The 16,995-nt window shown below is 52.4% G+C and overlaps 1 protein-coding gene across 1 annotated transcript in view; it reads left to right on the forward strand.

Moving 5' to 3' along the window:
* The first annotated feature begins 4,662 nt into the window (after positions 1 to 4,662).
* Positions 4,663 to 16,995, forward strand: part of Dagla (diacylglycerol lipase alpha) — a 66,431-nt gene continuing 54,098 nt past the window's right edge. Inside the window, exon 1 of the mRNA XM_008827106.2 lies at positions 4,663 to 4,794. The gene's annotated coding sequence lies outside the window, so the exon portion shown is untranslated. The remainder of the gene's footprint in view (positions 4,795 to 16,995) is intronic.

Consider the following 16,995-nt stretch of genomic DNA (forward strand, 5'->3'; position numbering starts at 1 on the left):
CTCATAACTTGCTAGTCTCTCTCCCTGTGGGAGTCTCACAGCTCAGCCTCCAGAGCTTTGCTCCAGCCTCCCCAGGCTGACTGAGTTTGTGTTATTTGGATAAACAATATTCCCCTCTTCAGTTGTCAGCAACAGGCTTATTTACCTGGTAGTGGGACTGAGTGATTTCTTCCCACCTACTTCCATCGAAGGTGCCACTCAGGGGTGGAAGACCCAGCAGCTGGGGTTTGGCAATGATTTCATACCAGCTACAGGGATCCAGGGCTAGGTACTGCAAAGTCACCATGCCCCAGAGTTGTGATTTCATCCAGTTATCCAATACTTTGCATCCAAGTTAAGTTACAGTCATCATATTCCCCTCAGCCATGAACAGATACTGTATACTTTAAAACCCTCTGTGTTTTGGATTCTCCTAACCCATTCCCTTGATGGCTCTCTCCCCCCTCTGGCTCTGTGTGTGTGTGTGTGTGTGTGTGTGTGTGTGTGTGTGTGCATGTGCGTGTGTGTTATGTTGTTTTGTGTGTGTGTCTCTGTGTGTGTGTATATGTGTGTATGTTATGTTGGTTTTTTTTTTTTGTGTGTGTGTGTGTGTGTGTTGGGGGTGAGATCACCCAGTCCCTACCTCCAAGGGGCAATAGAGTCAATACAAAAACACAGAGATACAGAGGTGATGTCCAGTTCAGAAATTCTGTAGCTATCTTTCTTTTTGCAAACAACTCTGCCCTGTGCAGTCACTGGCCAAATTGTCTCTGTCTGCAGCTGTTGGGAGCTGAGAGTTTGAGGCAGGGTACAGTTATGCCAGCTGTTGGAGACAGATTATACTATGAAGATTGGCCGTGACTCACATTCCATCCAGCACAGGGGAAATGCGCAAAAGTTATATGTCGTCTTTGGGGGGGGTGCCAAAAAAATCATCTTGGTTTTGTCTTGCAAGATGTTCAGCTTACAGAATGTGGGGCAGACAGAGGAAGGGGGTGGGGAGGATGCAAAGGGGAGCAGATCTGTCTCCAGCTGACTCTGCCTGTCACACACCCTCCATCGCTTCTAATAACAACACCCAGCATTTAATCAGCCCCTTTGGAAGCAGGCGATGTCACACTCATTAATTAGTTAATCTGCACAGCCCCCTGGGAGGAGGAGCCATGTTATTATCCCCACCGGGACCCAGAGGGAAACTGAGGCCAGAACGGGGATTTGGCACAGAGCTCAGGGAACACAGCTGGGCAGCTGGACCAGAACCAGTCCACAGCTTATCACTGGTCTGGTGCCCTTGCTCATGTCTTCTTCCTCAGCTCTTCCGCTCCCTGGTGACCATCTCCAAGGACACCTGATCAAATTGGGCCAGAAGGAACTCTGAAAGACAGCTAAGCATGGCATTGGAGTGACACCAAGATGGACTCCAAGGAGTTTGTGTTCAGAGCCAGCCACCTTTGTGGCCGTTTCTGTTACAGGGTCTCATATCAGGGGTGGCAGGGCTGGGGAGAGACTCAGTAAAGTGCTTGCTATGCAAGCATGAAGACCTGAGCTTAGATTCCTGGCACTCATGTAAAAAGCTGAACATGACCTGTAAAAAGCTGTAAACATGCCAGGGAGACAGAGACGGGGGATCCCTGGGGCTCACTGGTGAATCAGTGAGCTTTCAGTTTAGTGAGAGACGTTGTCTCAAAGAATAAGGTGGACAGCAATAAGGTAAGGTACCCACCATCAACATCTGCCCCCCCATATACACACACATACACACACACACACACACACACACACACACTAACTAGAGGTGGACAGGTAGAGGTGACTCTGGGAGAGGTGATGGCAGTGCCTCCCACCCTCATCAGGATGTATGGTTCCTATGTAGGCAGATCTGAATTTGATTGACTGTCTGGTGGTTCTGGAAGGCAGCAACAGTTCCACCAGGAGGCACAATCATGGTTCCACTGAATTGGAAACTGGGTCTGCCAGCTGTCAGTCAGGGATCTTAGCTTCTTTTTCACACACACAGGGAAAGGACACTCCAGGGTCCTCACTTTGTACTGCTGAAGACTCAGCCTTAAAGGATAAAGACTTAGGTCAGCCTGTCTGTTAAAGAGACATGGACAGGCAGCAAGTAGAAGAGGGAGTAAAAGGAAAGAAGGCACAGCCAATTGCAAAAATAGTGCCTGAAGCTTTTACCTGTGTTTCCTTATTTCTGATTGGAGTTGTTGAAGCTTAAATAATTAACCAGTGCTGTCATCTTTCCTTCCTTCCTTCCTTCTTTCCTTCCTTCTTTCCTTCCTTCCTTCCTTCCTTCCTCCCTCCCTTTCTTTCTTCCTCTTCTCTTCTTTCTTTCTTTCTTTCTTTCTTTCTTTCTTTCTTTCTTTCTTTCCTTTTTTCTTTCTTCCTTCCTCTCTTTCCTTCCTCCTTCTCCACAATTATTTGGGGGGGGGATTGAACCTAGGATCTCACACATGCTAAGCATGGAACATCCCTAGACTCTGTCTTTTTCTATAGGAATGATCACAATTAAAACCATTTTTCTTATCTTTCTTTTCCCTTTCCCCTCAGTATTCATAATAGCACAGCTTCTCAACTACCCATGTACACACAGCTCCCCTGAGGGTTTTGTGATCTGGCTAAGCTTCTAGGGCTAGAGGTTCTGCATGTTGAGTGCATTCCTATGTTGATGTCACACACAGAGTCGAGTTCAAAGGATATGTTGGTCTTGGTTAATGTATCTTTTAATTTTGTTGTGGAATGCTCAGATGGGAATTGCTGGAGCAGCTAATGAAGAATGGACATCCCCTTGAGGAACTTGGATGATAGATGGCAGCCTTGTGCAAGTTGGGGGAGGACAAATACATGAATGGGATGAAAGGTGTGTGTGTGTGTGTATGTGTGTGTGTGAACATGTGTGTACATAGGACATGTGTGGATTCGTGTGTGCCAACAGCTAAGGGGTGGACTGTAGTAGGCCATTTTTGGAATGGCCCCACAGGTCACACTTTCTCCTTTGAGAACTCTGAAGTGTGGATTTGTATTGCACAGCACCATTCTGCCCTGGCCATGGCTGATGCACCATGATCTGCAGGACCAATATGATTCTGTCTTCCAGGAATCTGGAACTTTGAAGCAAGAGATATTGGAGCTCAGGAGATGGCTCAGCAGTTAAGAGCACTGGCAGCTCTTGCACAGGAACTGGGTTTAGTTTCCAACACCCACATGGCAACTCACAACTGTCCTTAACTCCAGGTTCAGGGGATCTGACGCCCTCTCCTGGCCTCTACAGGCATTGAACACTTACATACAAAAAGGCAAAACATTCACACATATAGAAACATTAAAAAGAGACATTATGTCTGGCTGTTTGAATCCCGAGAATCTAGAAAGAAGGCCTCAAGGCCTTCCCTGATCCTGACCCTTCCTGAGATTGGGGAGTTCCACCCCTTGAATTCCTTGAGGTGCTCCACCTAGTATTTGCCCCACTTCCCATTTTCTTCACCTAAGCCAGAGTTTGCCTTTGAACTAAACATAGATGATACTGAATGATCTGGGAAGGTGCGCCATTGCAACAAAGGAAGGTCTGTTTTGGACTTGCGGTTTCACTTTCAGCCAAATGTCTGTGCAATCTTCCGGGGTGGCCCGACTGCCTTACAAACACATCTCATATTCCACCGGTGGCCACTGACGCCTACTGAGCCACAGCCATTTGACCTGATTTTGGGGCTGACAACTAGACCCAGGGAACATTTTAGAGGCTTCCCTGTGCCCTAAGGCTGTTTCTCCACTTCTGGCCTCTGATGACTGGACCTTTGCCAGTCTGGCTGAGTCATCACGACCTGTGGACCCACTCCCACCCAAGACTTGCCCCAGTGGCCCCTCTGATACACAGCTCTGACTCTCTGAAAGACCCTTCTGTGCAGCTGTACCTCTCAGCTTGTCCCCCACGTGAAGTCAATTCCCGCATCTGCCTCCCACAGCGACCCAAGCTCCTTTAGGGAGGCCGGCACCCACCCACTCCCCAGGCTCAGCCCAGCACACCAGCATAGCTGTGCCCCTGCTAAAAAGCAGCTTTCAGGAAGGCGTGTTAAGCGACTTGCAGCGTGAATGAATGGGCGTGTGTGAAGGAGAACAGGAGGAGCGATTTTCTTCATTTACCAGAAATTCAAAATTGACCAAGCGCCCCTTCGGCTGTCCGGCACAATGCTGGGCGTACAGGAAGGTACCAATGGAGGTGAGGAGTACAAGGGCGGACACGCGGGCCCCCAACTCCTCAAGGAGCTTCTCCATCACCCCAAAGAGATGGAACCCATCTCATCTCTCTCTCTCCTTCCTCCCCCCAAATGAACCAGTTCTCGGGTGATCCTACTTGCTATTTTTCCTCTCCCACGCTAAACCCGGTCACGCGGGGCCTGAAGGAGGAGGGCAACCAGGCAGCTCCGGTGCCCTGTGCGGGGCCACCAGTCCAACCCCTCCTGTCTGCCCACGGAGCCCCCTCCGAGGCCACAGCCGGGCGCCCACCGCCCCCACGCGCGGGGTCGGCGCTTGGCCAAAGGTTCGGCCCGCTAGGGCCTGGGCGCCGCTCCCCTCCCTGGCGCCAGGGGGCGCTGCCGCCCCACGGCCGTCGCCATGGTCACCGCTGGCGGCGGAGTGGGGTTTACGTAAAGGACGCAGCGTCCCCCGGGGGGCGGAGGCGGCCTTCGCGCCCGCGCCGGCGCCCTGCGGAAGCCGCGTTAGTGAATCGGGGCCTTGGGGAGCCCAGGATGGAGGTGGCGGTCGCGGCGGCGGCGGCGGCGGCGGGCCGAGCCCTGCGGCGGGCAGGAGGTAAGGGGGGCCGCGGGCCCGGCGGGCCGGACCCCGGCGCGGGCTTACAGCGAGCGGCGCGGCGGGCTGGGCAGTGTCCAGGGCGCGCGGTGGCCGGTCCGACGGATCCGCGGGCGGAGGTGCGACTGCCACGGGCGCCCGTGGCAGGTGTGAGGTCCGCAGAGCGCCGGGCCACCGCTGTGGGGATGGTGACACCCGTGGCACGGGCGTGGGCAACGTGGATCCGGCACGAGGGTGTGATTTTCCCGGCGAGGGTGTAGGAAGACTCACCCCCGCTTTGGTGTGGCGGTGGCCGCCCAGGTGTGAGGAGGGTGTACCCTCTGTACAGGTGGGTGATGCGCACAGCAGCACTCGGGTGGGTGGCCAGCCGGTGCCTTGGGCATGGGTGTGAGGAAGTGCTGCCATTGCTTGGATGTTGGGATGGTTCTGGCCTTGGGCTTGAGATGGTCTGGAATGATGGCCCAGGGGCTTGAAGAATCAATGTCCTGGGCATGACTGGTGCCTCTGGCCCAGCTGTGAGACATAGCCTTGGCTCAGCACAGTGCCAGGGGGACTGCCTGGCACTGTGAGGGGAGACTTGGTAACCCTCAGACCCTGGTGGATAGGAAGGTAGATACCCACCCTCCCACCCAGACCAGGAAGGGCATTGCCTCTGTTATGGGGTTCAGTTTTAATGTCTTTGGGGTCCGTTGGACTGAGGGCAGAAGGCAGGAAGGCTGGTGTTTTTGATGATGGGGGAGAATGAGAAACACCACAGATGCTTCTACCATGAGGTTCCTGATGCTGCTAGACAGAGACCTGTCCAGGTACTAACCTATATCTGGCTTGTGAATACATCTACATTGGGAAAGATGGGAAGAGTAGGTGGTTCTTACTGGTGGTCCTTGTCCTTGACCACATGAGAGTCAGGAAGGTGTAGAGAGGTGGCCCATGCCTGCAGGTCAGGGGTCCGTGTGGCACACTATCTGTCTATGGTCCCTGGGCCCTGCCTTCTCATTGGGCTGATGGAGTTGCTCCTGAGCATCTGGGAGTTGTCTCCTTTGATGCTTGGAAATCTTTGGGTCCAGAGGACCATTTGAAGGATGCTGGGAAGATGATTCTGTGGCCACTGGGAGTGTGCTAGTGTAGCACCAGTTCTTTGAGAAGCTATAGGGGAGAGTCTCACTCAGTGTTACATGATGTCCTACTTCACAGGGGGCAGTTTGGGGACCCTCAGAGAAGTCTTGGGATGTGGGAGACATCTTCAGGACTTTGTGGGTCTCTTGGGGAAAGGCATGCGGGTTGAAGAAGAGGCCTGAGCTTGGGGTCCGAGAAAGGCTTTTTCAAGAGTTCAAAAAGATGAAGCTGGGAGTACTGGAGACTAGGGTGGGGTGGGTGCTCATTTGCTAACATGGGTGCTTGGAGAAGCCTCCCTCATCTGAGGGAGCCGTGCTGAGTTGCCTAAAGCTGGAGTATTGTTCACTGTGTTTAGAGCCAGAATACTTGAATTTGGCTGGGTGACCTTGAATAGGTGACTTAACTTTCGTAGCCATTCACACAGTGGTCTCAGGGGTCATAGAGAATGACAGGAGACTCTGCACGTGGAAGCTTCTATAAACAGTGAGAGGCTATACAAAGGTCAAAGATTCTCATCAGGTAGAGACCAGGAGAGGAGATAGGAGGCCGTAGGAATCAGAGGCAAGGACTCTGACTGGGGAGGAAGAGAGCTTAAGGTTGAGGGCCTGTCATAGGGAATTAGAGGCCTGGAGTGTACATGCTTCTGGTGGGGGTAAGTGGGATCTGTTGACACTGTGAGTCAGCTACTAAGCTGGAACCAGGCCCCGGGGTCTCCCGAAGATGGTTCTGGTTCTGATCATGGCCTTGGCAAGTTTGGAGTTCTGCAGAAGTGGCCCTAACAGGAGGAAGCCTTTTGCTTGGGCTGCAGACACCCCTCATCATTTGGGAAGGGCTGGGAGGTGTCTGTGGCTGACAGATCTAGGGTACCTGTGTGGGAGGGAGACTTAGGAAGTGTGTGTGTTTTCTCTTGAGAATTTCCCTTGGCTCCTGGTTCAGAGAATGGGAGTGGGGAGCAGTCACATCAGCATTCTGGGGGCCATGGCCTGAAGAAAGTAGGCTCAGGGCTGAGTGACGTTGAGGCTGGATGGCAAGGGAGTGAGAATAGTGGGTGATGCTCTGGATACACGGAGGACGAGAAGGGGCAACGGGTACCCTCAGAGGGTGCTTTTGGGCTGGATTAATATGGAGAGCGGTCCCAGGACATCTATCTGGATGTGGTTCCTACTAGCTGAACACCCTTTCCAGGTGGGGAAGACGAGGGAAGCTGTAAATTGCTTTGCTTTTGACCACCGGGAGGCTAATTTCTGATAAGGGGCTTCAAGGGTCTGAATTATAGACCTCACAGAGGGAGTCTTGGTGCTGGGAAGACTGTTTCTGCTGAACCCATGCCCATTTCTCCAGCATCTATGTGAGTGTCTGCCACAGCTAGGAACCCATTACACAAGTTTGCTCCCTGAGGCACAAAATTTTTGCCTATGTTCAAGCTGCAGTGTCAAACCCCATAGGTATAAGGAGGCCTGGAAGGGTGGTAAGCTGACTTTGCCATGCTGGGGGACTCAACCTGTCCCACTTAGATATAGTCTGGTACAGCAAGTACTTCCTTGGCAGTTCCCAGGTTGGCATGAGGGGCATCACAGGCCATCCACATGCTCCTTGCAGGACATTTCTACCTCCAGAGGAAGCCCTTGGCAAACTCCTGCCTGGAAAGCGCTCTGAAGTACAGGTCCATTAATGAGGACACCTTCAGCCTCCCTGTTGTGAATATTCAGTGCTCAGGTCCCCTCAGCTCACCCTCCACACCGCCTATTTGTTCTGATTTGTGGCTCAGCCTTATGGTTTGGGGCTCTGGGGCCCTTTCCAGCCACCCCTTGCCATCTGCTTGGAATGCTGGGACTCTGCACAGTGGAGCTGGGCAGCAGGCGGGGTAGATCAGAAGATGCTGGGAGGAGGAGTTGGCCTGTTCCCGCAAAGCAGAGCTGAGCTTTCTGCCCTGTCATCAGAGTTTGAGGACAGTAGAAAGCCTAGGCAGGTGACCAGCTTGGTCACTGTGCACAGATGCTGATTTTGACAGAATCAGCAGAGGCAAGGGTCTGGTAAGAGGAGTGGACACTGAGGGCAAGCCGCCCTCTGGAGCTGAGGTTCTCAATTCGTCATCAGCTCTATCCCCATTCTCTTTGTATTTCTCCAAAAGTTGCTTTCCTCAGCTTCTGGCAACCTTTCCTTCCTTGGCTGCCCCATAAATCACAATGCCTGACTGCTCTACTTGAGAGGTGCCAGGGAATCTGGACATTGCTGACCGGAGGTTGCGGTCCAGAGCAGGGAGCCCCAGGTGGGCCTGCTGCAGCCGAAGGCGGGGATGGTCTCTGGAAGCCACTGGGCCCTCTCTCTGTCTTCCCAGACCAGAGGGGGAACCTCTGGGTTTCATCACCTGTTGGGCCAGTCTCTCACCAGAATAGCTTAACATTACACTCCAGTGGACTGGGCAAGTAGCGCTGGGGGAAGTATCAATGAGTGTGTGGTCAGGGTAAGATGAATCTTTCAGAACTGCGGAGCCCAGGACATAGGAGGATGTGGTTGCCTCCCCAGCGGGCAGGGCTGGAAACTGTTTATCTGGATTCTTTTTCCCTTTCTGATACCTCCTTGAGCCAAGTTGCAAGGGGGAAGTGTCTACATATGCCTGGCTTTCCATGACCTAGGAAGCTGACTTTTGGTGGGGACCTTTCTGCTGCTAAGGAATCTGGGGGCGGTAATGTGACAAGGATCCCCGTAGCCAAGGCTGAAGGTGTGGTTTTCTTGGGGCGTTTAGCAGGTTGCGGTTGAGGAGAGCAGGGCAGGGCTGTTTCCACCACAGGGCCGTTCAGAGATGACACATGTGTGGAGCCACGTGTGCCTGCAAGTTGTGTCTGTGGGAAGTGAGGGCTGAGGGGGTGTGAGCGGCTGGTGGCGTGGGAATTTGTGGGCTCCAGTGTCTGGCTGGCCTGGTGTCAGTGGGTGTCTGGAATGGGCTGTTGCGGTAGAGCTTGAGAGGGGCAACCTTCTAGATGGGGAGGGCAGGAGGGTGGGCTTTATCTGTCCTATGATGGTGCCTTCAGGGGAGCCCTTTTGCTTTCTCTGTATTCCTTAGAAGGAGCCCTGGCCCTCAAATTCCTATATGTACACAACCTGGGGGCAAGTCATACCTGCCTCTCAGGTCCTTCCCATAGCACCTGGGGGTCAGCTGGGGACAGTCCAAGTAATGTAGTCTGTGGATATTGTGACTCTAGAGTCTGAGGGCAGACAAATCTAGATTTGAATACAGCTACCTTTCTAGACCTTGTTTTTCTTATCTGTAAGATGGGGATCGTAAACCAGAATTCCACCTTATAATGCCTGGTCAGCAGGGATGTTGTGATAGAAATCATGGAGCCCACATTCAGTCAGGGTTTATACTGTCCAGTTAGAAACTTTTCCACTCAAAAGTTTTATGTCGTGATCTTGTTTATTCCGTGCATAGATTAGCACCCCAGAGGTTAATAGGTTTCAGGACTTGATGAGGGGATGGCAGGGCCACTCTGTATCTCTGTCACTAGTGTCACCTTACCTCTGTTGGATTCAGTGGCAGTTACTTCTTGAGCCCATACTGTGGGTTGGGGTCAGAGCGGCTCATGAAGACAAGTTAGGCATCCTAGTGTGGAAGGTGTAGATTCTGCTGTCAAGGCTTAAAATCTACTCAAAGACCAGGTGAATTTCTGCAAGTGCTGCTTCTGGAGGTCAAATGAGGGGAAGTAATTCAAATTGCTTGATTAGGAGACACTTGGGTGGTCTTGGCCCTTGACTCGGGCTCTTGGGACCAGTGGGAAGGTGGACTACAGTGGTGAATGTGGCAGAGAAGGCTTCTACTGACCATTTTCTTCAAGCTGTCCAAAGCAGTGAAAGCCATGGTTGGAAGGTCAGAGCTGGGTTCCCAGGGTCACAAGGATAGTGTTAGAGATTGGGTCTCCATCTGTGGAAAACGTGGTCACCACTGAAATGTCCTAAGTGAGGATGTGGGTCCTGGTGCCACCCCCCAGGAAGAGGCACAGGTACCAATGCTACTGAGGGGCAGGGCTGTAGAAGCCGAGGAGAGAGGACTTGAATGGGGCACCCCTTGGGTGTGAAGGGGAGATGGAAAGCCTCATGGCATATGGGGGTGGAGGTTGAAGCCCTGGGATTTGTGGGTTTGGTCTCTGGGTGATGGGCACGGGGAAGGAACAGGAGGCAGGCCTGGAGGCTGTGTGTGGCCTGCAGTCCATTGAGATGTGTTTCCCTTGTGATTTTCAGCTGGTGGCTCCCAGCAGGGTGGTGCCAGGCCAGAGTGTAAGCGAGGGGCTTTCAAGGATCCCTGTGAGGCTGTTGACACTGCCCTCAAGGCTGTCCTCATCTCAGAGGCCCACTGAGGTCTTCTGCTGTTCCTAGCACTTGTTTTCAGGCGTTTTTATCATTTTCTCACCAAATTACCCCTTGAAATTTCGCCTGCCTGAGTTCAGCCCAGGAGGTTACTATTCTGGGAAGTTTCATCAAAACCCTTTCAGCTTGGAGAGTTCTTTGAGCTGGGGGTTGGGTGGAAGGAGAACAGGGCATGTCTACACTTATGTTCTGGCGGGCTGCTCCCAAGAAGTATCCCCTCACCTGCAGGCCTTCCTGGCCAAAGAGCTGCCAAGTCTCCTCAGGGGCTGGGGAAGGTGGCCTTGACTGTGGAAGCTGAGGCAGAACTCTGGTACTAATTCATCCCCAGTAGGCCCTTGTCACGATCTCTCATGGAACCATTTAATTAATTTATGATTGATGTTCCTGGACTCACTTGTGGTTAATTCATTATTGATGTCCCTTCATGACGTACCATACATCCTGCACCTCCCCCTTCTGGTTGCCCTGATGGACTGGGCACGTGAGGGGTGGGCTCCACGGACGGATGGTACCTCAGTCCCTCTGGGGACAGGGGCTGGCACTTGGCTTTTGTCAACCCTTTCACACTTGGAGGGAGGACACCAGGATGTGTCTGCGGGGAGCTTTGCTCAGTCAGAAGATAACAGTGTGGTGAGACACAGCTGGGAATCCAGCTCAAGAGGCAGAGGTAGGGGCATCACTACAAGTTTGAGAGTAGCCTGGTCATTGTAGGAAGTTTTCGGATAGGCTGGGCTGCCTAGAGAGACCCCATCTCCAAAGAGCAATGACAGTAGCTTCCATCTTGTGAATGACAACTTGAGAAACACAGGGTGTTGTTTATTCCTTGCAGCGTGTGTTCCCTTCACTACCCCATCCCTGCAGTTTCTATCTTACAGGAAGCTTAGAGAGCTCGATTCACCTGCTCAGGAACATGTGACGACCAGGTTGGGAGCCAAGGTTTGAACAGGCTTGGGTTCATTGCCATGACCTGGCCCAGCCTTGCCTCTCCAGCCCCACACAAGCTTTTCTTCATGTTCCATGGACCATAGTCTATCTAGAGAGCCCTAGCTCTCCCCTGAGAGCATGTGTGACTCCCCTCATATGCCCATGTCTGCCCAGAGGAGTGAGGAACTAGTGATGAAACATTTGCAGAGCACAGATGCTGGCACCAGGCTGAGCACTCTCTGTTTATTTCATCCTCACCACTCCTGGGACGGGTGGCATGCACCCATTTTATGGATGATGTTTAGAAACCTGTTCAAGGTCACTCAGCTGAGAGGTGGCAGGGCCAGGAATTGAAAGTGTGTGCCTGAGTCTCCTTGAGATGCTTTTCTCTCTCCATTAGTCAAGTATGCATTTGTTTAACCAACACCCCTGTCTCCAGCCTGGCCTGCATCAGCCCCTCCTTTGCTGTGAGGACCAAGAGTGCCCATTCCCATCGGATGGGTGATTTGGAGACATGAAATGTGTGGAATGCTGGGCCTGGATTCTGTTCCTGGCTCTGCTACCCAAGTATACAGGAGTTTCTTGTCCATTCGGAGCCTCGGTTGCCCTGTTTGTACACCAGCAGTAATGATATTTATCCTGGCTGCCCCATGTTCAAAGGCGATGCTGAGTAGAGAGGAACTTAGGGAGGACAGTATGCTAACTGAAGATTAGGACTCTGTGTGTGTGTGTGTGTGTGTGTGTGTGTGTGTGTGTGTGATGTCCCTGGCATGCAGGTCAGGAGTGCTTAAGGCTGAACACACAAACTCAGACTGAAGTGTCTATTCCCACCCTTCAAGCTACTCAGACAGACTGTGAGAGAATTCTATGGTATACCAGCTGCCAGGAACTTGCTTCAGAACCTTGTGGTACCAGAAGAGGGACAGGAAGTCCTGAGAGAGGGAATCAGTCCTGGCTGGCTGACCAGTGCCTGAGTCCCCTTTTGTCCTGGGCCCTAGTTTTGCAAAATGCAGGGGCTCTCCAGGATTCTGGGCCTTGCTTCCCCTCCTTTGTCTCCCATGCGCATAGTAAAGTAGGTTGATTCAGGCTGGGTTTAGTGAGGAAGGAAGATAGTTCACTGAGCAGCTGCCTAGATCTCCCCTACATTCCCTACAGCAAGCAGAAGCCTGGTACAAAGGTAAGCCTTGCATCCATCCGATGGGGGTGAAGTAGAAGACTGCCAGGCTCTCCAGGCACTGTTCCCAGGGCGTCGGCTAGGAATCCTCTGCTTTCTCATCAGCTCTCCCCAGAGCCAATCAGCACAGTGCTTGGCTGGAGCTCTCTGAGGAAGGCCACGGGGCTCTGCATGGCTCTACATGGCTCCTCCCAGACCCCCAGAGCAGAGGGCAGAGCTGAGGGCTGACTTGTGTGGGGGGTGGTGAGGCAGGCCTGGCACCGCTCATCGGAAAGCTATGGCTGGGCTGCCGTTAGGTGACGACTCATTTCACTTCCCAAGTTTCCGCCTTCTGTAGGCTGGGATTACATCAGGCTCCCCTGGCACGCCCTGGAGCCTACTCCCACTTCATGCAGCGCCTCTACTGTCCTGGGACAGCTGCCCTGCTGCAGTTTCTGCACAGGCTGCAGAATGGCTAGCAGCCCTAGCCTGGTGGCTAAGGGGACATCCTGGCCTTTGCAGTGCAGAGCCCTGTAACCCCAAATGCCCTGCCTCCTAGGTGGCACCTGCTTGTTTCATCATCTTCCAGAGACTTCCTGCCTCCAAGAGTGTGCCACCCCCAAGTGCTTTGACTCTGCTTTAAAACAGCGTAGCATAGGTCTTTGGACATGGGCCCTGAATAAAGACAGAGCTTCATTGGAGTCCATTGCTACTTGGGCAAGTCAAGTGACTTCTTGGTTTCCTCATTTCCCAAACAGGTTTGGGGTGAGGTGTGGCTCTCCTGGAATGTGGCCTACTGATATCAAATGAGACCCACATAGGAATTCCCACCCAGGGCCCAGAATGACAGGTGTGCACTGCTTAAGTGCAATCAATAACTATCATGATCATCTCTCTCAATTGTTCTCTCAGCCAAGGCTAACAAGACCCCCTTTTTCTGGTGCTGTGGCTCCTCTGAAGTTAGAAAACCCTGTGCCGTCCCTTGGTGCAGCCTGGGCCCCTTGTTGCTTCCACTCCCTGCCAGCATCTGGACCTCTTTTCCAAACTGGACCTCTTTTCCAAACTGGCACTGTTTTGCCAGCTCCCTCTAGCATCTCACCCAGTTCATACCCCAGCCCTCTCGGAAGCTGGCCTTCCCAGCCCCCAGCTCCTTTTGGTCCCTCTCCTAGTTTGGTTTTCTTCCCTTTGGCATCCCTTCCATCCCGCTCTTTCCTTTGTCTAATGTTCCTCTCCTGAGGCCTCTGGGGAAGCCAGTTTCTCTCAGAGCTCCTGTAAGCAAAGCTGTGTGGCCCCTCCAGCTGCCCTGGGGCTGTAGATGATGGATGGTGGCTTGCCAGCCAGATTGGGCTTCACAGCTTGGCCTCACAGTGCTAACAAACCAGAGTTCAGCCCTCTAGCCCAGGAGCCTGGGTTCTGGGCAGCCTCTGCAGTAACTGGAAAAAGAGGGGCACTACAGCACAACCCCTGAAGCTTGAAGTCCCAGATACAATTCCCTGATCTCTCAGGATGTGAGAGAGAAGGCCAGGTGAATGGGTACTGAGAACACCAGCCGTGGAGACTCCTGCCTCTTGTGGAGTCAGGGCATTCTTCTCTAGGGTCCTTTCAGTTTTGTCATTAAAAAGATCTGGATTTGTCCTTTGCCACTTCCCAGGGACTGAGGCCAGACTTCCAGCAGGGGCTAGTTCTGCCATTTGTAACGTCCCATTTGTCCTGGGACACTTCCTGACCTAAGTGCCTACTGTGTGCTAGGCTTTGTGTGTGGAGCTGGAAGCTTAAGAGAAAAGTTACCAGTTTTCATGGATCTTATTAGTGGCTGACATATGAATGCATATTATAGCTCTGACAGCAGCCTCAACGCACACTTCCTGGGGTGTCCTTCCTGCCAGACCCAGTTTAAAGTGTTCCAAGCTTTGGGACATGTTTAATGCAGACTTTTGGCAACTTCTATGTTGTGGACACTCATCCCCCAACTTTGTGCTCAGGACTCTCCCGTGGCACTAAGAAGGACACCTCAAGTGCCTTTCATAGCAAATGTAGAGAGCAGCACCTCATCTTCTTTGGAAAATCCAGGAGATCTGTTGGAGGCCCTGTCACTGCTGCCCCTCTCTGTCTGGCCCTTCTTTTCGAGGTGTTGTTCCTTCTTGCTGCCCCCACTGTGCACCGGGGAGACATGGGAGGACCCCACATGTAGGCTGAGCTGTCACTGGCTGGCGGCTACCTTGTGGCTCCAGCCCTGCCCTCCTCAGACCCCACATTTCCCTGGCCTTGGCAGGTGCCTTTCAGGTTCACACAGGATGGTTCCTCTCACCCCGCATGCCCCCTGCCAGTGCTGCTGAGCTGTTCCAAATTGTTCTCCTTGCTGCCTGCCTGCTATACTGTGCAGTTTAATAAACAGGCTAATGGAGGCTCTGGGCTCCTTGGGAGCCGCCTTCTCTGCTTCTTGGTCCCTTTAGAGAGCCTACCCCCTCCCTTCCTCAGGTGAACCCCATTCAGTAGGCTTCCAGGAGTGGTAACTAAGCCGGGTGCCTAGCCCACCACCTGCTTGGTACTTTATAAAAGTTTAGCCTTAATGGTGTAATGAACTCCCATCATAAAAGCAGCTGGAGCAGTGCATCCTGGGATGTATAAATTATAGGAGCCCTCTGAAGTTGTAATTGGAAATGGCAGCGACTGGAACGTTGAAAGAGGCTGGCCTCACTGGGCTGAGCACAGCTATTCTCTACTTCCTTTTCAAAAGGCACACAGAACTGGGTCTGGCTGTGAAGAAAGAATGTCCTCAGACCAAACTGAGCTCCTGGTTCCTCCGCCCCAGATCCTACTTCCTGCCCCCAGCTGTGTCTGCAGAGACTGCAGGCTTTGGAGACCAGACCTCCACCCTGGCTCTGAGCTGCAGACTGCAGATGCAATGGGCCAGGAGGACACAGGGCCCCAGACAGACAGTGGGGTCAGCTCCAACTCCACTGTCCCAGGAGGGCTGCGGCACAGTTGATTTGACTTCCTGTTCACTGCAGAGACCCTGACTATAACTGAGCTGCAGCTGATCTGTGAGGTGGGAATGGAACTGGACCCCTGAAGAGTAGTGAGCATTCTGGTGTGGGGTTAAGACAGGCTGGCTCCCTGTTGTAGCTTCTGAGTCCTTAACCAAGTCATTTAGCTTCAGGTGTAGTTCTCTGCCCTTAAAATGGGAATGAAGGGACCTCTGAGAGTATTAGGAGGGAAGACATGGGATGCACTTGGTTGCTTGTCCTAGGCAAGCTGTTCTGACACTCAGTGTTATATGAGGAGTTTGCTGATGAAGACTCCAGCTCAGGCCAGGTATATCTAATAAGCTGAGTTGCTAACAAGCAGTGGGCTGCTACTGGTCATGGACCACAGGTTGAGTGGCAAGGGCACAGTGTGTGACCCTCAGAGTGGGATGATCTGTCTAGGTACTGCCCAGTACCTGCAGAGGTACCCATGTTGGTACCACTCAGTGCTCCTGAATATAGCCTTGAACCTGCAACCTCTCCCTGGTACAGGCAGGAGAATAGACTTAAACTTGGTACTTCCCCCATCTGATTTCTCTGGGATGGAGCCCAGCATATGGGAAGAGCCCAGCATTAGAGGTATGGTTTTTGCATGCTCAGGTGGCAGCTTTACTGGGGCCCCACTCTCTAGAGCAAGATCTCTCTCTCAATGCAGGTGGGTCAGCTCTAGCATCAGTATCCCCAGGGGTCAGTTGCTAACATATAGACTCCTGGTGCCCAACCTTGGACTCTGATTCGGAATTGCCGACTGGGGGCCTGGGAGTTTGCATTTATCAGTCAGCTCTGTCATTTACCTTTGCACAGCTCTGGGAATCACTCACTGCCCAAGAGCTGTGGACAGAACCCCTACCCTCAACCCCAACCTTATGCAGTTTTCCGTCAGGAAGTGACTCTGTCAGGAAGACAGGCACTGGCATGGGCCAGCCATCCAAGCCTGGAGTCTGGAGCAGCTCTCCCTAGGCCTGTTTCAGGGGTTTCCTCACAGCAAGAAGAGGGAAGCAACCTAGCTGTTCACCAGTGGGGGGCTAGGTGAGTAAACTACAGTAATTCTGGTGTATTAAGGAAAGGTGGTGGAAAGCCATCTGATGAGGAAAAAATTCACCTTCTCTAGTTCCGTGAAGAGAAGTGGCAGGTACAGAGCAGCCCCATGCTTTAGTTTTCTCATTGATCCAATAAAAGACTGGACAGAAACATTTTAAAGAAGGATGGGTTTCTTTTGGCTCACAGTTCAAGGGTACAGTCTTTCTTGGTGGGAAAGTCATGGCAGCAGGAGCCTAAGGCAGCTGGTCACATTATATCCCCTGTCAGGAAGCAGGGAGAAATGGATGGTGGTGGTCCACTTACTGTCTCCTTTGTATTTAGTCTGGGATTCTAACCTATGGGATGGTGTTGCCATAGTTAGAATGGATCTTCCTACCTCAATTAATCCAATCTAGAAACTCTCACAAGCATGCCCAGGAGTTTGTCTCATAGGTGATTCTAGATCCTGTCAGGCAGCAACATTAGCCATCACACCCCATGTTTGGACCTAGAAAAAAGAAGGGCTAGTGGATTGTTCATAGTTAATTTTCCTAGTAGGATCTGGGCAGCCTTCTCATTTGTTCTTTTTCTTGGTGG

The sequence above is a fragment of the Nannospalax galili genome, unplaced genomic scaffold (genome assembly GCF_000622305.1).
Source record: "Nannospalax galili isolate Female #2095 unplaced genomic scaffold, S.galili_v1.0 scaffold1051, whole genome shotgun sequence".
NCBI classification, from domain to species: Eukaryota; Metazoa; Chordata; class Mammalia; order Rodentia; family Spalacidae; genus Nannospalax; species Nannospalax galili.